Source organism: Salminus brasiliensis, chromosome 1 (assembly GCF_030463535.1).
Source record: "Salminus brasiliensis chromosome 1, fSalBra1.hap2, whole genome shotgun sequence".
NCBI lineage: Eukaryota > Metazoa > Chordata > Actinopteri > Characiformes > Bryconidae > Salminus > Salminus brasiliensis.
The window spans coordinates 55249291-55272214 of NC_132878.1; the positions used below are offsets into that span (position 1 = coordinate 55249291).

General features: G+C 41.8%; 1 protein-coding gene and 1 non-coding gene across 2 annotated transcripts in view; both read left to right on the forward strand.

Annotated features, from left to right (window-relative positions):
* The first annotated feature begins 9633 nt into the window (after positions 1 to 9633).
* Positions 9634 to 22924, forward strand: part of kctd1 (potassium channel tetramerization domain containing 1) — a 28472-nt gene continuing 15181 nt past the window's right edge. Inside the window, exon 1 of the mRNA XM_072696340.1 lies at positions 9634 to 10043. The gene's annotated coding sequence lies outside the window, so the exon portion shown is untranslated. The remainder of the gene's footprint in view (positions 10044 to 22924) is intronic.
* Positions 16037 to 16200, forward strand: LOC140538218 (U1 spliceosomal RNA). Its single transcript, XR_011977721.1, has one exon. It is a non-coding gene; the product is annotated as a U1 spliceosomal RNA (small nuclear RNA).

The window sequence follows — 22924 nt, forward strand, 5'->3', positions numbered from 1 at the left end:
TATATATATATATATATTTTAATTCTATAAAAATGTTTTATTTTTGTTTTAATGATGTCAAGACAGTGTTTACATGCTTGGAAGTAAACACTTAATTATGGCGTACATAGTTTATATAGAAATATATTCAAATATTTTGTATTTGTATTTATTTACTTAGTGGAACAGTGCAGAAATCCAGATGCTGATGAGAAATTTAGAAATTAAGTCTAAAACAACTTTAGGAAGACCTGATGAATCATTTGATGAACATATACAGTCTAAAAATGGTAAACTGTGCTTGTATTTAATATAGAAATCTTCATAGACCTGTCCCATCATCATGTTACCAACTGCCATTTTCCATGTAAGTCATAACTAAACTTAGTTAGTTAGTTAGTTAATTAGTTAGACATTGTATCTAACTTTAGTTTCTAAACAGTTATAAAGATGCTGATGATGAAACTGAAAACACCATCACCAGGTGTTAATCAATCATATAAAAAATAATATTATAATATATAATATTGATTACTTTTAATCATTCCTGGAGCGAAGGACGTTTAAGGTCTGGTCTGGTTACTCATTTATTTTAAGCCTATGTTACGGATTTCTGACACTGATAAATGATTTCAGGGGACCTCAAAACTTAATTTCATTCTGAGATTAAGAAAGATGAATAAATATAGACAAATGTCATTTTTGGGGCAGCTGAAAAATGAAAAATAAAATGAGCAATAATTCAGTTTTAATTATGTCAAGACAATGCTTACATGCTTCAAAGTATGTATGTATACTGGTGATATAGCCATGTTCATTGAAATATAAAGTCTATATAGTCTTTTTTTTTTCTTTAAAATTATAAACTACTCTGATATGTATTTTTATATGTGTTCTTTCAAAGTGATAACAAATTATTATTAATATTTATATATCATCTGGCCAACCGGGCTCTTAAGTTACATTTCTTAAAAGCTGGTTTATGTTTTTATATATGTGTAAAGCATGTAAACATATATTACACAAAAGGCTGAGGCTGGTGGTGTTTGACTGGTAGGGAATGTTTGACACACTTTGGGACCATTAATACCAATCACTCATCACTACTCAATGCCACAGCCTATTTGAGTTTTGTTTCAGACCAAGTACATGTACTATGTCAGGAGTCCCAGCACTACTTCTGAGCACTGTATAATCTCTACAGTGCTGCTGCAATTTAGCAGGTTTACCAGCAGAGAGCAGACATCACTAACTCATGTGTTGGTGAAGAATTCATGTATCCGAAGGGAGAGCAAAATGTAAATGCAATCTCATCACTTTCATCTTTGTATGTGTGTGTGTGTGTGTGTGTGTGTGTGCATATGTGTTTTTCGAAACAGCACATCCGAACATCATAACACAGCTTTTTCTCACGCAATCTGTGAATTCTTCTACCTGCCATTTCACCTAAAGGCCTCACTGCCATTTCTTATTTGTGCGTGTGTGTGTGCATGTGTGTATAGTGTGTTTAGTCCCAAGACCCTCCAGGGCCATGGTGGCGGCCTCCACTTTTCATTTTCTCCCTCAGCTATTTATTAAAATTTAAATCTTAATAGCTCCATTTAAATTAATTGGAGAGGAAAAAAAACACTCTGCAGTTAGTCTGCTGAAATATTCATTTCCCCACGTGACTCCAGACGAAGTTCTTGATTGCAATGCACAGAGGAAGCTATCCAAACTACTGACAGAATACTGTGTGTGTGTGTGTGTGTGTGTGTGTGTGTGTTTAAGTGAATTTGAGTGTGAGCCTTTAATGCCCACTACACTAATCACACTTAAGAATAAAAGTTATAGACATACAGGCAGTCAAATACACACACAATTATAAATAGCAAAAAGCGAGTTTGATGCAGTGATAGTTGTAGGCAGAGCCTGGGGTGAAGCCTCTCACCACTATGAACAATCTCACTCTGGCTATATGAATATTCATACAAGCTCATGCTGTGGTTTTGTTTAATATTAAGCAGCTCGATGAATATTCGCGGGGACAAATCAAAGGAGTGAGCAGAGTGAAAAAAATCGCTATCTGCACACTTTCCCATGTGTATCAACAGTGCAGTCCTCAAGGGTTCTTGGAAAGTCTGTGACTATTTCAAATGTCAGCACACCTGAGCCAGGTAATAATCTGAGTCAACTGCAGGAGTGATAAAGGCAATGCAAAGCCTGAAATCTGCATAGAATCATTTACTCAACATTACACGACCCAGTAAATTCTACGCTTTGGCTGAAAATGGATTGACAGTGGTAATTTATCAGTACAATTTAGTCCAAGACTATGCCTTATCCATTATGAGCAAACATACTGCACATACACTGTAAAGCCTGATAATCATCCTTACGCCCATGAGCTCTTCATTCATGTAACTCTCACATTCTTATGAGGTAAACTTATTACTGTCATAGAAAGTAAGTCGGTAAGCAATAAGGCACAGGTGAGCTGGGTAGGTGTGAAGTCAGTGATCGTACTGCTTTAGGTTCTTGGTGGACAGCTATGCTATGGTCAGCCTGGGTCTTGTACCATTTCTGTGCTTGGTCTAGGTGAATGTGAGTGGCCTCCCATAGGCCCAACCATTCCTTGGCAGCAGGGGCCTCCTAAGGGTCGGGAAGAGGCTGGTAGCCCAAAACAGGTATCATACCTGTATGTGAGAGTGGTGCACTAAATTGTGGGTGAACTCTCCCCATGGAAGAAAGCGAACCCACGACTAGGATTAGCTATGGCAGACATTTCTCAGACTCTCCCTAACTATACAGCTCTGAAACAAATTAAGAGACCACTTAATTTTTTTTCTTAAACGTCTCTATGTGTATGGCAGCCATTTATTTCCTGGTATTTAATCTAACAAAGATGAGTTACTTGAATTTGCAGACTATGAATGGTATAAAGTTGCCCAACAGCAATGTGAAAGACTAGTTCAGGGCCAAGATATCAAAGCTGTGATTGACAGTCAAGGTTATTTCACCATTACACCATTATACACCATTATAAGTATTATAGTCATTTCTTTGCACTATTTGAGCAGTGACATGTTAGACAACATGTCTAACTAGCATGTCTTGCTATAAGAGTAAATTTAAATTGATCATATGACAAAACATCTGATTGTGTCCCTCATCACCTCATTTACAAACAGTTGGAAAGTCAAAGAATGAATGCACAGCCCGTAATGCATAACAAGGTACACAAAATGCCCCCTATTGGTTGTTTTCGAGCAGTCGTCATTTCTGCAAATAAATTCTCTAAATAGTAATATTTCTATTTGGAATTTAGGGCAAATGTTGTCCATAATTTATGAAATACAATGCAAGGGTTAATTTCCCTAAACACACTGCCTATAAATAGTAAAACCAGAGAAACCGGTCACATAGGGTGGTCTCTTCATTTTTTCCAGAGCTGTACTGTGCGACGTCTTGCCTTAAAATATTCGGATAGTGCAGTTAATACCTGGATGGTCTGAAACCAAATCTAGCAGTTTATAGCTCATAGATGTAATCTTGGGGGCAGGCTGCTGGAGTGGATGCTGTTTTGAGAGTATGATGGATTGCCTCGTCGATCTCCCACTGGATAAGTGCTGCAATCAGCTGCTGAGGAATAGCAGGTTCTGGTTCAGTAATCTTGCTGTTGTATAATCCAAACAGGGCATCAGTTTTTGTGTTTTTAGACGTAGGACAACAGGAGATGTTGGAATTGGCCTTGTCCCGATTTTCATATTAAGCCTCTCCTGGAAGTGCACTTCCTTATGCCCCTTCAACTCTATATTACACTTCTGCTTATAGGTTAAATACTGCAGTTGCTAACTGCTGTTATTTCTGTTGTGCTTCTGCTAAAATTAACAAGCGTTCGGGACCGAAGTAAAACATGGGTAAGTGTGACTTATGAGAGGGGAGCAACAAGTGCTCATAGGGGGCACCCTATTGGGAAAACAAATGGGACACCCTACAGCCTTGCACACCTAGCAGGCATGCGCAAACATGGGAGTGCATGGGTGTGTGTAATTGGACAGGGTCATTGAATCAAGTAAAGGGCCCAGCTTGCTTGCTTTACTTTTTCTTTCTTTTTTATCTCTATATGCTTTTGGTACTAATGATGTTGCCTGCAAATGAAACATTTGTGCTGGTGGAACACATGTAGAGCTGATATTTCAGCAGTCTTTGAAAGCATGGTTTTAACATGTCTAACTAGCATGTCTTGCTATGAGAGTGAATGTAAATTGATCTTATGACAAAACTTCTGATTGTGTCCCTCATCACCTCATTTACAAACAGTTGGCCCCCTAAAATGCCCTTTATTGGTGCAACAGGGCATTTCCATTCTTATACACTCATTAAAGGGCTTCATAAGCCTAGTTTGGTAAATATGACCAAAGGATGATGGGTCTGATCAGAAGAGGATAGATGGGTCCCCCTTGTGAGTCTTGGTTCCTCCCAAGGTTTCTTCCTCCAGCTCTAAGGGACTTTTTCCTTGCCACCTGTCGCCTTGTGGCTGTTCACTGGGGGTCTTAGATTTTCATGGCTTTTTATGTTGTTGGTTTCTTGTCTTCTTACTGATTACTTCTTCTTACTGAGTCTGTAAAGCTGCTTTGTGACAACATCAGTTGTAAAAAGTGCTATTCAAATAAATTGAGAGCTGCTGGGACTGGGAGCTGTAGGAAGTGGGTAGTTAAACTTAGTCCTAGCAGTGTTAACTTTGCTATGGGGGAAACAGCACCTGCTCTGAGTTCAATAGTCCCGTCACTGCTGAACTTTAACATTACTGAGTACTGGGATTACTATACTCAGAAGGAATAAGAGGAATTTCCACAGGGGGTGGATGTAGTGGACACAGCGGTTAAACAAATGCAGAAAGTGAGGCATTTGACTGATCAAGATGTAAGGTAACTTAAGAGGGATTGTTCTCGAGTCAGATCATTGAGGAGAACGGTTCTGCTGAGGACATCATTCAGTGGGAAGCACTCAGTGAGGAACGCTCTCCAGTCACTTCAGAAGACTGATTAATAAATAAAATTTCATTCCACCCACTTACAGCAGCTATAGTACCAAACACTAATGCATGCTAAGAAGCAGCTTTGGTGCCCTGTTTAAGGCATAGTAGTCTCTTGCCACCCTCCTTGCCATGACTGAACACTGCTCTAAACTACAAGATGAAACGTTGGCAAGAGATGAGCACCTTAATACGTCACTTTCAAACACCAGTCCCCTTAAGTAATGAGATAACAGTAGCTGTATAAGCAATGTCAGTGTTATGAGTGTTGTACTAACGGGTCAAGTAAAGGAAACACTGCAAAAAGGAGCCCTTGTACCCTGAGGTGTTACTCTCATATTTCTCTGGGAGGTCGACCCGATCTCCTTTGGTAGGTGGTACTTGGGTTTGAGACGTGAGGGCTGGTGGAACTAGTGGCAGAGACAAACGCAAGTGGTTGAGATTGACCAGCAGGACAAGCTGATGAAGAGTTAAGCTGTGATAAGGGTACTATCTCACAGTGCTTTTATCGCACAGTCTTTTTCCACAAGCTTATTATGGTGTTCACCCAGCAACTTTCCTTATATTTGCCAATACTGATACCTTGGCATATTCAACATTATATTACTGTAACTAGGTATGTATTATTATTAACCTCACTGGAGCAGGGTAAGGCTTATTGTTGTAAATTATCAAAAGGAAAATGAATGCGAATCCTCATCAAAAGTTCATGACATATCAGACTTCTTAGCATCTTACAATGCTAATCTTCATTGAACACTGATGGTGTACATATAACAGAAGTAACACACACAAATGCAAAGTGATGCACTGAATATGACTTAAACGAGTACCATCTATTATTATCTGTAACTGCGTTAATGTCATGTGTTATATTAATGTTCAAATGATGAACACATCGCATTCAACACATTGCATTCACTGCAGTAGAGGTTGCATTAGTTTCAGTGTACACATGGTATTTGTCAGGCATGCGTGCATCTAAAAATCCAAGAAATAGTCATTATTTAGGGAATTATGTATTTATAAAGAGGGACGTGAGCATTTAACACTTTTACTCCTCCAATAATGTATACAATAAACAGGAGCCTAAGTCACTTCCTTAATAATTTAGATGTAAATTCTAATGTAAAGTCTAATGTTGACTGATGGTGTACATATAACAGAAGTAACACACACACATGCAAAGTGATGCACTGAATATGACTTGAAATGAGTACCATCTATTATTATCTGTAACTGCAATAATGTCATGTGTTATATTAATGTGCAAATGATGAACACATTGTATTCACTGCAGTAGTGGTTGCATTAGTTTCAGTGTACACATGGTAATTGTCAGGCATGCGTGCATCTAAAAAATCCAAGAAACAGTCATTATTTAGGGAATTATGTATTTGTAAAGAGGGACGTGAGCATTTAACACTTTTACCCCTCCAATAATGTATACAATAAACAGGAGCCTAAGTCACTTCCTTAATAATTTAGATGTAAGCTAATGTTGATTGATGGTGTACATATAACAGAAGTAACAGATAATGCCACATGGAATCCCCACACTCACTGGCCATTATATCAGGTACACCTAACATAAGGATGTGCTTTGAAGGTTTTCAATTGCTGACTATAACTCATAATCAATTTATCAATAGAAAGGGATCCACATTTGACCTCCACTAATCATATATATTTGTTTGGGTGGTGAACCATTCTCATCACAGCAGTGACACCACCATGATACTGACTGGTTAGTGCTGAAATTACAGGTACAGCACTGTCGCTGGATAATACATTTCTTCAGCAACTCAAGAGCTATGGTCAGTAATTGTACACCTCTGAAAGAGCAGCATGACACAATATATAGTATCATACAGGTATTTAACTAGTGCTGAGATACAACATATGGACAGAAGTATAGGGACACCTTCTTATTCATTGTTTCTTCTGAAATCAGGGAGATTAAAAGAGGGTTTATCCTGCTTTTGTTGGAGTCGCTGTCTCTAGAGTCCAGGGAAGACTAGATTTTGGAGGAGCACTGCTGTGAGAATTTGATTGCATTCAGTGATGAGTATTAGTTAGGTCAGGAAGTTGTATGATCACCACGCCACCTCATCCCCAACTCCCTAACATCTCAAAAGTACTGGATGGAGCTCAAATATTCCAGAGAACGCAGTTCCACTGTTTCCTGGCATTACCCATGGTACCAACAGGTTCATGTTTATCTGCTCCAATGAGTCCTACTGGCGATACTTCTCTACATGACCTAGACAGGGATGCTTAAAGTAGATGAATGTATTCATTAGAAGGGGTGTCCACAAATATTTCGACATATAGTGTTGAAAAAAGCAGACTGGCTGGGGTCATTTAGGATTTGTGCTCAAACATCTGGCATGGCACTGCAGTAGTGGTTGCATTAGTTTCAGTGTACACATGGTAATTGTCAGGCATGCGTGCATAAAAAAAAACCAAGTAACAGTCATTATTTAGGGAATTATGTATTTGTAAAGAGGGACGTGAGCATTTAACACTTTTACCCCTCCAATAATTTATACAATAAACAGGAGCCTAAGTCACTTCCTTAATAATTTAGATGTAAGCTAATGTTGATTTATTCAGGAGGGCTAGAGCCGGCGGGCAGGCCCACGGAGCTGAAATGTGTATTAAAGTAGGACAGAAGCAGCCGGCGCCATAATAACATTTGGATAATTTTATTATGGCTTACGGCTCAGTTCATTTCCTCCACTCGCTGCATGAAATTGTTTGATTCTCGGAGTGCCTTGAGTGAGCCGAGAAGGTGACACACACAAACACACGTGCACGCACACACACACACACTTGCAGCAAATCTTTCACGTTCAGGCACGAGCATGCAAATTCACCCTGCTCTCCCATTTTGCAATGAATCTTTTGTGAATCTTACATGTGCCAAAACACGGACTAACACACATATACTGTGCGATGACAGTCTGAAACATGCACAAACACCTGATACATCACACACAGGAAGAAATAGTGATACGTCTCACTACTGTAGATGTTTTAAATCTGTTGGAGTGGCAACACTCAGAATTCAGCCTGACTGTGATTAATGCCCTTAATCATTGCTTCTACTGTCAGCTAGAGAGAGAGCGAGAAACTGGGAGGCAGAAAGAGAGAGCAGTAAGGAAGGAAAGACATTGGCTTGTTTAAATCCCATTGAAGTATTAGCCTACAGAAACCTAGGGGTTGTACAGCTCTGCATTCACCATAGTCAAACACTGTGTACTCTGAAAAATAAAGGAGGGGGGCACAGAAGAACCATTTTTTGGTTCCATAAGGAACCTTTGTTATAATAGAGATATGATGAACCTTTAACAGGCTTAATTACCCTTCTCTTGATTTAAGGCTGTTTGCATATCTAACATATCTATTCTGCTGTGACACTTTTTTTAAGGGTGTAGACGGGCAGTAGAATGGGTCATACACTCATACAGCTCAGTAACTTTCAACATGGCACTGTTATAAAATGCTACCTTTCCAACAAGTCAGCTTGTCCATTTTATTTTATTACTGCTAGAGCTGCCCCAGTCAACAGTAAGTGACGTCAATCTGGACTGGGAACATTTAAGAGTGACAACAGCTCAGAACTCTTAGTTCCAGTAAAGGGAAAACTTCATGCTACATCATACAATGACATTCTCGAGAATTGCATGTCTTCAACTTTGCTATACAACAGTTTGGTGAAACCCTCATGCACAAAGTGAGCTCCATTGAGAAATGGTGTGCCATGTTTAACTAGCTTGCATAGAGCCCTGGGCTCAACTCCATCCAGCATCTTCAGGATGAACTGAACTGCTGACTGTGAGCCAGACCTTATCATCCAGCATCAGCGCCTGACCTTATACCAATGCTCCTGCAGCTGAATGGGTGCTATTCTTCAAAGCAGTCTTCCCACATCAGGTGGAGGCTGGTACTGCACTCCGAAGGGGAACTAATTCCCTACTAATTCACTATTAATGGTTTTGAATTGGCGACACAGTGGTGCAACAGGTAGTGTGTGTATGTGTGTGTTTGTGTGTTTCTGGTTCAATCCTCACCCCAGTCTACGGGTTTCCTCGTGCTTCTCCGGTTTCTTCACACTTCTCAAAAATACACATGGGAGGTGATGTGTCCGTGCTAAACTGTCCCTAGGTGTATGTGTATGTGAATAGGAGTATGGGGTACCCTGAGAAGTACTGGCACCCTGTCCAATGGATTTTCCTGCCTAGCACCCAATGATCCCAGAAAGGCTCGCACCCACCACAACCCTGACCTGGAAGAAGCAGATAACAAGATCAATGGTTTTGGAATGAAACGCTCCACAAAAAAAAAAGAAAAAAGTGTCCACATACTTTTGGCAATGTAGTTTGCATTCACACAGAGGTCAGTTGAAACGCTGCACAATGGCAGTGTGTGCATATGTGTGTTGTAAATCCCTTGCGTATCACATTCAATCATCCATCCCTCCTTATTCATTTATTATCTTCGCAAATAATCAACATAAATCACGCCGAACTCCAGCCACGACGTGTGTGTGTGTGTGCGCGCGCGTGTACGTGTGCGCATGAGGAATAAAAAGCCTGCCTCTCGATGCCTTTCGCTGTGCGCGCTCCCTCCCGCGCGCCCCCGGTCCATCCATTTGCAGGAAGCGCCCGGGGCAGCGCTCCATCCGCGCGCTACAATCACAGCGATCATCAGCGCCTCCACAGCAGCTCACAGCCAGCGGAGCCTCAGCGCGGTAGCCTCGACACAGCGCGCTCAGCCGGGCTGCACGAGCACCAGCAGCAGCTTCGCCGCTTTCATCGCTTGGTTCCGCGGCGCGTGTGCTGAGAGCCGAGAGCCGAGCGCCGAGCGCGACGGGGGCGGTAGGGTGCGCGGATACCCGGCGGCCCACACACAGAAATACACGCAACCCCCCCCCCCCCTCCACACACACACTCACACACACACACACCCCGGAGCGCAAGCACTCAGCGCTGGAGCGAAGCGAAGAGGAGAAGAAAGAGGAGAGAGGGGGCGCGTGGTCCAGGTGAGGGGTGCGAGATTTTGGGCGCGTGCGCGAGTGTGTGCGTCTGTGTGTGTGCGTGCGTGCGTGCGTGTGTTTACCCCCCTTACCGGCAGTAGCTTGGACAGTTGTGCCGGAAAACGGGTGGGTTTCGGGTACAAACATCGATCCGGTCCGTGCTGGTGTGTTTCAGTGGAGGACACAACTAGACCACAGAGAGACCGACAGAGCGCGCGCGCGTGCGAGAGAGAGAGAGAGAGAGAGAGAGAGAGAGAGAGTATTAGTTTGATATATAACTCTATCATCGTAGGCCATCCAGAATGACTCTCCTCACCCCAGACTGGAGAGCAGAGCAGGGACTGAGCGGGCTGCTCCGTCTAGCCGCTAGCTTCTCCTAACGTCTCTGTTAGGGCTTTTATTCGGGTGGTGGACTCAGCAGTTCACTGGTTTTCTTCTTCGTGGTTAAGTCGTGGTGTTTGTGAATGCCCTGTAGCGGATGTGTTTTATCGACTGACCTCCACCTCTCAGCACTCCAGTGTGAAAGATGAGCAGGAGCTGCTCATGGTAGCCACATTAGGCTATTTAGCCTGCAAGTGCTTTCACAGGCGATGCCTTGTGGTAAAAAAATAAAATAACAAAAGAATCGTGTTGTATTTAAACTAATATCATTTTTTTTACAAAAAAAAAAAATATATATATATATATATATATTTACTATAACTTTAACTATAATGGGCCATTTATATCAATGTGGTATTGTGGTTTACTGGTGTTCCCGGTCAAAAATGACCAGCCCATTATAGTTAAAGTTATAGTAAAAATCCATAATAATTCATATATCATTACCTAATGTTGTGATGGATCTTTAATCAACTTTGTTCTTGTTCTTGTTCTTGTGAATATTACAATTTCTGACCTTTTTTTTTTTTTTTTTTTTTTAATATTTTAAAAATTATTTTTCTAACAAATGCTCAAATGAAACATACTGTGCTCTTTATCACAGACTACTTTTAGATTGTTTTAGTACTGGCACAAAATAACAGTTTGTGTTACCAGTCAAAACTGAGCGATATCATTTTATTAGTGAATAAAGGACATAGGCCCAAAATTACACGTGACCTAACCACGTTGTAGCATCCATGTCTAAACACATTAAAAAACAACAGTAATAACTAGAAAAGTGCATTTCCTGAAGGAGAAGCAAAATGATTGCACAGCTTTAGTGGTCCTCAGGCTATCCCAGGTGGTTAATCAGGTGTGGCAGGTGGTTGCTTAGGTGTTGCTAAGGACTAGCTGTGTTGCCCCATGTGGTTGGTTAAGTGTTACTAGTGTATTTGCATCACCTGCACCTGGAACATCTCGAGAAGAGTTAAGAAGATTATGAGGGCCCGTGACTGACGGGGGTCGTGAAAAAAGGTATTAATTGAGTATTTTGGTAACATTATTAGAGTTGTGGGGTCCAGTGTAATATCTTTTCACAAGGCCCCAAATCCCTGGCAGCGCCACTGTTCACACCCCCAAAATGTACATATACCCAGCCCACTTGTGAAAGCCTTTAATCAAGTAAATCTGCAGCGCTGTAAACCGCAACAACCACCAGTGGGAAAATATGGTGCTGTTGATACTCAGTGATGCTGAGGAGCAGCTCATCGTCACCAGACTCCGCTAGATATTGGAAAACAGGTGTAAAACGTGAACCAGGCCTCGTGACTGCAGCTTCTCCTGTACCAGAAGGGAGTGAAATGCTGAGAAAGGGAGTCGGTATCCATGTTTAGCTAAAACGGAACCCAAGCTTGGTAAAGTGGCACTTGGAAACGCATTACTTGTGGAAATGCTAAAAGCGCAGCTAGGCTCTTCTCTACTATATGTAGCTTCTGCTTGAGTCATCGCATTGATGTAAACCAGCCAATCAGAGCATGGCTCATCAAATTATTCATTAGGCCATCATATAAGGATGACATCTTTAATGTTTTAGCAACTTTCACACCAGTAAAAGGTTCTTTCGACATCCTTAACATGACCTGGAAACGTTTAAATGTTAACAGTCACGAGTCTTATTTACAACTTATTTACATAAAATGTTCTACAAAGAGCCGATGAAGAAGTGTTTTAGGGAATCGTTGGTTAAAAGTCTGATTTTCTGAAGGATTTGGATGTTTCAGGCAGGGTCTGCAATTCATTCTCAAGCTCGTAATTCTAAGAATGCACTTTTTTTGTATTTGTGTGTGTACTGGTGCCGCTGCAGTGTGAACGGGTCGCACATGTGCCATTGTCTTCTGGCATGTGTGACTGGGGCTCCGGTCGTTGTGCCAGTTGGCAGAGTGCAGGCCGTCGTAGTGAAGCTAAATGTTCACCAGAGGCTGCTTTTCCGGCTCTGTGAATAGCACTCATGTTGTAGCATACTGTTCTCTGGCATTGTGCTCGGCCTGGTGGGGGCTGTTGTCTGGTCTGGGCATCAGACTCTGTGCTGTCCTAGCAGCTTTATGAGGTGCCAAATAGGGTTCATTGAAGCAATGCCACAGAAGAAGTGCTTCTGGTTCCCTAAAGAACCATTTTTGGTAAAGAGATATACAAAAGAGGAACCTTTAGAAGTCTTAAAAATAAGGGTTTCTTTGCTTGAATGTATGTTCTTTGGTGACCACTCACTCTGCAATAGAGTAGGCATTTAAAGTTGCCAAACAATGCATGGATGTATGAGTATTTTAGGCTGTTCTTTAATGTATAAATAGTAAGTATGTGACTTTGCCTGAGGTGAAATATGCTCAGATGCTGTTTAACAAGCCTATTTAGTTTGCCTTAGAATGAAAGACACTGAGTTTCCCTTTTTACAGAGGGCTCATGACACAGTCATTGCACAGTAGCTGTTACGTATAGCCTAGCCAAACTTAGCATAGCTTAGAACTGTTATAAGAAAACAATCAGAAATTGTATCCAGTCAGTCTTTTAGCCACTCCAAAGGCTCCAGCACATCGGATAAAAGCATCAGCCCTTGCTTTGGTAGCCTATTGTTAGCTTTTAGCCTGACCTAATGACCTGGATTAGTGCAGCGGCCCTAGCTTTGGTTGTCCTAGTGTTAGCTTTTAGCCTTTTTTGCCTCATTTACATGTTCTCCCAAAGTAGCTATTGCATGTACCTGCTAGCCACTTAGTGGACTGGGTTTATGTAAATGTTAGAGGTGTAAATATAAAGAGTCAGGACTGTTGCGTAACAGTTTTGGAGTTGTGTATTTGATTTTATAGCTCTGTTTTTCTTTTGATGGTGGACACAACGTTCATGGTTTGTCAGTGCCATGTACCAAACTCTCATTGTTCAACCCACGGCCCACGGCGCCACCCCACACCACCCTAATCCCGTTCACCTGTGGCCGTTCAGACACTAGAGACAGTGACTAAAGAAGAATAAACTCATTTTAATACCCTTGATTTCAGTAGAAGCAATGAATAAACAAGTGTCCAAATACTTTATTTTCCACATAGTATAAATACATCATTATGCATTTATAGGACGTTTTGAAATGCAAAACGTTTGGGCTCCTGGTTCGATCGTGAATGATTTTCCTGCTACAACACACTCGCTTCAGTGAAGGTCTTGTTAACGAGTTAATAAGTTTGACTAGATGTGTTGAAGCAGCTGGATCAAATACGTAGATCAAGACTACTGTAGGTCCACAGCTGAGTACCACTGTATTAGTTAGTCAGCATGTCTCTGTGGTCATGGTGCTGTCCTCTATGACAGCAGTGTTGCAGTAAAAGTGTTAGTCATGGCTGTTACCAGAGTGGGCAGTGGGGCAGTGACCTGGCTAAGATTACATGCACGGGTCAGTGAGTGCAAAGATTGAGGAACAGGGTGATGGGGGGGGGGGGGGGGGCGGCTAAGGCTCAGTTATTGTTCACTCTGCAGGTCACTTCAAAGCTCATCTGTTTACTGCATGATGTATTGTCGGTGTTGATGATAATGTTTGTGTGAGTGTGATACTGCCGCCTGTGGCTGATTCATGTGTTTGATGTGTTATTAATATTGTATTGTACGCTCATTAAGGAAAGAGTGACAGGCTGTTCCCTACCTGAGGAAACAAACTTCTATTGAGCTGGTATCAGTCTGTGTCCTGTTTCAAAACGTGTGTGTGTGTGTGTGTGTGTGTGTGTGTGTGCTGTAAAGCAATACTCCAGCCTTTTTCAACATAATCTCCATCTGCTGCATCAGTAGTATACGATCGATAGCCGCAGACAATAATTTTAATGTATTCCCCTGCACTTAATATGAGAACAGAAAACCTGCCCAGAGGAATTCCATTGATTTTTCAAAATGACTGCATAATTAAATGCTTGAGACGTAAGCATTTCATTTAGAGAGGTCTGATGTGTGGACTTGGTCCACTGCAAATGAACTGATCAACTCGGATTTCTGTACTGTGATGGGGAAAGATTGAGAGGTCACAGCATCAGTAACTATTGTATTTACTATCCGAAATGACCAGCAAAAACTTGCCAACACTGTACAACAACCCTCATCATTTCAGTTTCCTCAAACCACTAGAAGAAAACTTTTGCCTTTTGTTTGTGTCTACACATTGTGTTAAAGAGTGATTTTGGTGATTGGATAATGTTAAACCACATTTGGAGGTGGTCACAGTCAGATCTTGTCCACATTTAACACAAGTGTAAACGTAATGTGTTTTCTGTGATTGGATTCTGTTAAACAAGTGAAAATCTGTCTATCCAAAAACTTTTTACAAGTAATCATTACTGTGGATCTTATTTTGGATTCTCTCTCCTTCTTGCTCTATATCTCTCTCTCTTACTCTCCCTCGTGTCTATGTGCTCATGCCCGTGCTATTTAGCTATATAGCTCTCTATAGATGAGAGCAGTACTACAGAGTTTTTTTCCTTGTAGTTTAAATAGTCGGATCCCATTATCCAGGATGAGATTGACGAGAAACAGTTGTTTACAGGAAGTAATACAGAAATGTTGTACGTGTTGGTCTGCTTTTCACACGGAAAAGTACTATCTGACACATTTTAATGACAAGTTTAAACAGAATCCGATCAAAGTAGATCCGGGATAGAAAACGTATGTTCATGCCAGGTAAACAGGCTCTTTGACTCATATCAATAGTGAGACCTTACTGGCACTCCAGAGAACCTCCTATAGGACATGCTTTAGACATGCCTTTCTGGACAAGCTAAGAGAAACAGAACCATCACTGAAAGCAAAAGAAGCATGCAGACTAACGCAGTAGAGTAAAATCACAGGATTTTACACAGATTCTTGCAAGTTTTGTCCTGCCTGCTTTGTAGGAGTTTTAAAGTGCAGTAAGAAGCGTTCTGAGCCCAGAGTGGCAATGAGAGAGATGCTATTCTCCTTATTACAGTCAGTGGAACAAAAAAAAGTGTAGTATACAAACTTTACTCAGACTGTAGTGTTTTAATAATTTGAGGTACAGTAACTACTTTATAGCTTAACCCCTTAAAAGGCCAAAGAATAGCCCCACCGTAATTTTCATACTTTGTAGATATCTTCCCACAGCGAAAGAGATTGTCCTACATGGCAGCTAGCATTAACTAGCAAGCCAACTCTTGCTTCTGTCATCTGTAGGCTAGGAGTGTGTGTAGATATATTACATTATCATTTGAATTTCAGTTGAGAAATTCCATTAAAATGTCACCACAGCTGGCTGAAAAAGTAGAGCTTCAGGGCTTCAGGTCAGCTCCTAACCATGAATTATAGTTGGAATTATAGGGAGGCATCAGCATTGAAGTCCTAGGATGTTGCTTATGAAAGTCAACATATTTGGTCATATATGAGTTATCAATAATATTAATAATGATATCAATTATAAAACATTTAAATATAAGTATATATTTAGGCATAGGTTTGAACTCTTGAGACATGGTACATTGTAAACAATCCTGACCCAGTCAGTTTCTATAGAACAGAGCATTTTAGGCCATGCCACTCTGAACATCTTTTCTTACATCTAAATGATTGAGTCATGCAGAACTGATGAACAGGCATTGGAGTTTAACTGGCAGGGGAGATACTATGATCAAGAAGGTGGTTCTTGATCACCCAGGGTGTGGCTCAGCCATTGCACTCTGGTTGTGCTGACCCCATGCAAATTCTCTAAATGTGGGAATCTCGACTGCATCATTTTTGGTAATGGGGGCAGTGGTGGCTCAATGGACAGCGCAATGGGCCATTGATGACTGAGTTGTGGGTTCAGTACCCAAGCTCAGCAAGCTGCCACTGTTAGGCAGCTTAAACCAGGCCCTCCACCCTCTCTGCTCCCTGAGCTCTGCACCCATGACTGGCCACCGCTCCAGGCATGCGTGCTCACTGTCACTGTGTGTGTTTGATCACTAGTGTATGTATGTGTGTGTGTGTGTGTGTTCACTGCACAGATAGAGTAAAGGATTTGCGTCCGACCCGATTGATGAACATGATTGTCTTGGCTTTTAGAATATGTGCATTTTGAGTCAGTAAGCTTTCTGTCTTTTTTGCTGTTCCGTACCAAAATGATTATCCATATGTTTTAGAAGCCAGAGATTAAGCTAAAGAATGCTGAAGTATTGCTTTAACTGAACTGCAGAATTCCCTACACTGAACCATAAAATATTTGTGCTACAATTTTTCTCGCAGAGGACAAGCGTTTACCTGCTCAATTAAAAACACCCACCCGCCCACATGCACACGCATACAGTGTTTATCCGAGCTGGCACCTCTTCCCCATGCACACTCCATTTCAAGTAGTGTATAGTGAGGAGTAGTTGTTGAAGTGCTGCCCACAGTCTCGGCTTTGGTTGCTGAGTTTTCTGACTCACGCATCTAGAATATTCAACATGTTAATGTAAGCTTGGAAACATCTCAAACCTAGGTTACTAATCTCTCTCTTGCTTGCTCTCCTTCGCTCTCCTTTTCACACTAGCTCTCATGCATATGCATCCATATGAATATGTATAAGATTAAGTTTTAGAAAGCATAAGATGTCAAGAGTGCCTTTCCATGTTCCTGTCTCTGCTGACTCTTTATGGCTTGTAAGTGGGATATATAAAGTTATGGCAGATTCAGATGGGCAGGTCAGATATTCGTGTTGCAGTAAGCCAAGTGAAGTGCAGGAGAGCTGTGGCTCGGTGTGTGTTGCCTTAAAAAAGTGCTGTGAAGTTGCTCGTTAAAGTCCCAAACCCTGAGAGAGCCTGGCTCACTAATAGGCTTGTGAGCAGGGGCAGTTGCATTGGTCAGTGACATCGCATAGGTAGAATCTGGGCATTAGCCTTCCCAACCCATTAAATTGCAGCGCTTGTAGAATTTTTTTTCAAATTTTTCCAAAATGATATCTGAGAATGAATCTTGAGAGATTTGGAACCATTTCTGTTGGTTCCGTTGTCCTGAAAAACTCACAAAATGCGAAACGCAGATGATGTTTTTAAATAAAATAAAGTAATAAAATCAAAAACCCCAAAAAAGGAAGTGGTAGACCACATACAGCTACAGGGTGGAGTCGCTGCAGAACTGCAGAGTTCCAAACCTGCTGTAAGATGCCTACGTATTTAGAATGGGATGCCACAAAAGCTCATGTAGGTGTAATGTATCCAGATACTAAAGTGTCCAGATACTTTTGTCCATATGGTGTATGAGCATCCTCAGCAGGTCATTCAGTCAGAAAAGTATCACATCACGAAATCGAAAAACAGATGCTTTTGTAGCATTTTGTCCATTGAAAGGACTGCTAACACATTTGAACACTCTTTGAAAAACAGTGAATCCCGAGTTGCCATCAGCAGCCACAGTCAGAGAGAGCACAATTGGCCTTGCTCTTTTAAGAACGGGTTGATGGCACTTCCTCCCCACATCACTCCTAGTGTGATGTTCGAAAAGAGGGAGTGACTGGCTTAACATGTGTCGGACATTTGTGCCAATCTTCACCCTCCTAGTGTTGGGAGCATTGCAAGTGATAGGTGAGTTAGAAAATAGGGTAAATTTAGAAATAAATTATTTGAAATTTACCAATAACCAGCATAGTCTGCTGAATTCACATTGGTCAGTGTACTGGTGAGTGTATTGCTCGTGTTTATGACTTATACAGCTCTTCCAGTGAAACGCCCTCATAAACGAACATGTTTACAAGTGCATAAGGGTTGTCTGAAAGCACCATGAATGCTGTGTTGTCACTTAAAAAAAAGCAATACTAAATAATTTCAGAAGAAGACCATAGTCTCTAAACTTTTGACTGGCAGTGCAGGCTTATGTTGTGCTTGTGTTACTTTTGCATGTCCTCTACAGTCTCACTGTCACCTACTTTCACACACACACACACACACTTAGCCAAGCACATACACACTTAAGTGTTACCCTTTCGAGATAGCCCTGGGCTCTGGCAGTGGCTGCAGCTCTATCGCACCTTGGTGTTCATTTCCGCAGTGCTCGGCGCCGGGCCTTGGAGGGAGAGACGATTTGTGACGCTGCGCTCGGCTCTGTGCTTTTTTTTTTTTTAAGTGCTTCTTCTGAACTTCTCTATCACTGCAGATTAGTCAGGGAACACATTACCTGCCTGCGCATAAAAAAAAGCCTCCTCCAATCCTCCACACAGCCATGTAACGAGCCTGATGTGCCTTTTGAAGAGCGGGCATGTTATTTTCCCTCGTGCCCGCGGGCCACCCTGCCATGCAAATGATTATGAAATTAAATTTAAAACTATACATGTATTCTGCCTCCCTCCCTTATCACCATCTGCACAAAGCGCATACAAATCAGGCCCGGATCAGGGCCCCGGCTCAGGACTGCACTTTAAAGCTCGGCTAATTGCTAATTGGGTATCTAGGTGTGAAATGGGCTCCACTAACGAGAATTTCAAATGTGGTAGGAGAGGAGAGGTCCCCCCCCACCTCCTCCCCTTTTCCCTCAGCCTCTCTGTCTTCTCTTTCCTTTGAGAGATGTCATAGCTGTTTCTGGTGACATGCCTGCGGGCAGAAACGACAGAACGAGACAAAAGAAAAGAGGCTTCTCGTTTAAAATGGAAGCTCATCCACACAGGAAGATCTCTGCACTATAGAGGACTCGAATGAGAATCTGCTGCTGCTGTGTGTAAGGTGAAAGAGAGAGTGAGAACGAGTGAGGAACAAGTATAGCAGGACCTTATATGCACGTTAATTATATAGGTTATAGCAGTGCCTCGTTAAAGGATTCAACACCCTACTGCACTACAAGTTACAAGTACCACCCAACCATAAATATCTATTCAACAGTGGTCCAGTGGCCAGAAACTGACAGATGAGAGACTAAAAGATAGCTTTTGAATTTACAGCAATGTTTCTGCTGTGTCTAAAACACTGATACTAGGTTCTACATTAGTATCACTGCTGTACTAAGAATGAGCAGCCACCCAAATAGTATCCTGTGGCGGTCCTGTGGTGGTCCTTTCTATTGTTGAATGAGTTAAAGTGATGGCTATAGATGGCCTACTGCCAGCAATTGTATAGGCATCTAACAAAATGGCAGTGGATGAATTTTATTTTGGAAAAATGTAGCATAAGTGAGCACTAACCTAAGTCCTTCTAGGCAAGTCTGTTCACTTGGCGAGCATTTTTGCCAAGCCGCCTGGCAGTTACTTCCAGTCACATAAGGCCAGGCGTCCCTCTCTTTGAATGAGGAGAGACCAGAATACTCATGAAACCTCATGAAAAGTTTGTAGAGTTTGGTAAAATACCTGATTTTTACCGGATTGTTCTGACTAATGTAGGGTTTTCCCCACTGGCACCACAATATCATCGACCCTACTCTACTCGCAGCGTAACCAGCAAGCCAGTTGGCTTTTTCGTTAAAAGGCAGGACTTTATTCATAAACAGCCAACATGCTCATGTGGGGCTCACATGGGTGAAATGTGGGCTAGTTGGGTTCCAGGTGGGCATGAGCTCTGAGTGGGTGTGTATATACATTTTTCCTGGGACCCATTTGGGCTTCTCAAATGTGCCCCATCATTCCAGCCCACTTTAATCTCACATGGGTCCCATTTAGGCTCCATATGCAGTGTACAACTCAGATGGGGCCCTGGTTTAACCCATATGGGTTTAATCACTTACAGTTGGGCTACCCATACAGGCCCAATATGGACCTACTGCTGTGTAGGTTTTAAGTGAACATATAATTTATCGCTGGACAAATGCTACCCAACACCAATAGGCCAAATGAAAATAAACACTCAATTATATTGATATTTGGAATCAGTTAAACTAGACACACTCAGACACGATTGCTACACACCTGTTAAATCTAAACATCATTTAAAACAGTATTATGCAAACATTTGTATTGTTTGTTCTTGGGCTCTCTCTACAGGTGATGAGTGTACTGCACTTTTACACCACAGCCATGAATACAAATCACACTCTAAGCACCCTCTTATGGTAAGCTATAAAACGTTCATTTGTTGACAAGCTGAGAGATAGAGAACCGCCATTTGAAGTGAAAGTAATATGTGGACTGAGGTGGTAGAGCAATATTACAAGATTTTACACTAATTTGACTAATTTGGTAACTTTTTTGGCTATGTGAGGTGGGCTAAAAGGTCTCAACCAGCAGCACACTATACAGCAATCCAGTTCTCAGTAGCATCTGGCCCACCACATGACCCCCGACTTTGCAGCAACAACTCATCCAGGAAATCACTAAAGAACCAAGATGAAAATCTAAGGAACTGCAGGCTTTGCACCCTTACTGAAGGGGCTTTTCACCAGTTACTGAAAGCAAAGTTTTGTCTGACAAAATAGATAAATAAAAGATAGATAAAACAGTTTAAAACTATGATATTTTGTATCATTCGTTTAATTGGGTCGTCTCATTTAAAAATATGATCCCATCTCAGGTCATAATTATGCAGAAATACAGAAAAGGTCTTACAAACATTCTAGCAGAACTGTATGAGCATGTATATGGTGATTTTTCTGCCATGTCTTCTGTTCTTGTGGAACTATCTATTGTCCACACAAGCTGACGAGAGAGAGAGAGTCCAGGTTCAAGAGGCATCATTTTAGCAATATACACAGTACACAGTGAATCAAAATGGTCCTCCAGGACCATGGTGCAACATGGAGCACCACAACACTTCATATAAATACATTAGGTGCAAATCTGCAAACACAGCAAAAATAACAGTACAATAAATACAATAAACAGGACAGCGCAGCACTGACACAACACTCAGTACTGAATATGTGTGGAGAGGACAAAGGTGCTAGATTTGTAATACTATGATATAAGGTATTCTGCAGTCAGCTTGTAGCTTACATAAACACAGCAGTTACAGAAGTAGCAGAATGCAGTATGTATGTAAATGCAGTATTCAGCAGTAAACATTTCTTGTAAAAGTGAGCAGGGAGGTAGAGTAGGGGTGCGTCAATTAAGGTATATGTGTGTATGGAGGGGGGCAGGTCAGTCTCTTAGTGTTGAGGAGTCTAAAGGCCTGGGGGAAGAAGCTGTTGTGAAGTCTGGCAAAAATATGTATAAGAGATGGTTGAAGTCATCCACAATGCTGGTGGTTTTGTGGATTCTGTGTGCAATTGAGAGGAGAGAGACCCTGGTGATCTTCTCAGCTCTTGCAGTCAGGCATTTAGCAATTTCCAAACCAGGCAGTGATGCAGCTCCTTAGGATTCTTTCTGCCTTCCCTCTGTTAAACCTGTTGTGAATAGTAGAAGGGGAGATCAGCATTTTTCGGCCTCTGCAGGAAACAGACACACTGCTGGGCTTTCTTGGCAATGGAACTGGTAGTGTGGAACCAGGTGGGGTTCTCTGGTTCTCTGGTGCATTTAGCTAACAATCTCCAGAGCAGAGCTGTTAGTGTTTAGCAGGGAGTGATCACTTCAAGCTCTCCTAAAGTTAACAACCATCTCTTTAGTTTTGTTCATATTGTGAGACAAGTTGTTGGTTCTCCACCAGTGTGGTGGTGATGGGGATGTCCATTGAACGGTTGGGATGATACACAAGCTGCAGTGATTCTAATGAGGGGGCAGCTGGTTCTTGACTGATCTCTCAAAACTCACGCTCATCTTAAAGACTCCTTTGACCCCTGGGTCAAAGTCTTGAAGCATGATCACACTGCTCAGAGAGCTGTTAAAGACGTATGTGAGATCATCTGTTAGTTGGTATGCACATCTACTGAGTCCTCTGTCATGTTTGTTTTCTGGTTCTGTGATCTTCCATGGGTTGACTCTGTGTAGAGTCCTCCTTACATCTCCTGTGGTCACTGGGAGGAAGGGTGGTGTTCCTCCCTGTCATGCTGTGTGGTGCTTTAAACTGAGCGTATAAGTTGTTGATGCGTCCCTTCCAGCTGATCTGATACATGTGCTGTGTCCCAGCAGTGTCTTGGAAGTGGACATAGATTTTCTGTGCAATGGTGCTTTGCCTTTTTTGCTTGTCTGGGAAAAGTTGTCTCTGTCTTTTCTCTGTCAGAGAAACCGAGAGAGAGAGAGAGAGAGAGAGAGAGATGTAGGCCTGCATCTTAGTCTTAACGTTATAGGCTACTATCCCCATTGTAATCTGACTGCAGCAATGATAGATACACACTCTTGAGGATGTTCTGCCTCATAGAAAGACAGTGAACATTAATCTCATACACCAGCAATGCATACATCCTTATAAACGAACAAAGTATGGTCAAAGTATTATACATGCTGTATTGCCCTAGAGCCTGCATGAGATTTATGATAAGCAGCAGTGTGTGTGTGTGTGTGTGTGTGTGTGCATGTGTGTGTGTTCCCTAAACATGAAGCGGTCCAATACATATCCGAGTCTGCTGTTTTCCCTCTCTCTGGCATTGTGTATTCAAGTGTGTGCGCGTGAGGAGGAGGGTGGTGGGTGTCGATTTAATTTTGGGACTGTTCACTCACTTCTCTCTGCACCTTTAAGAGCGCG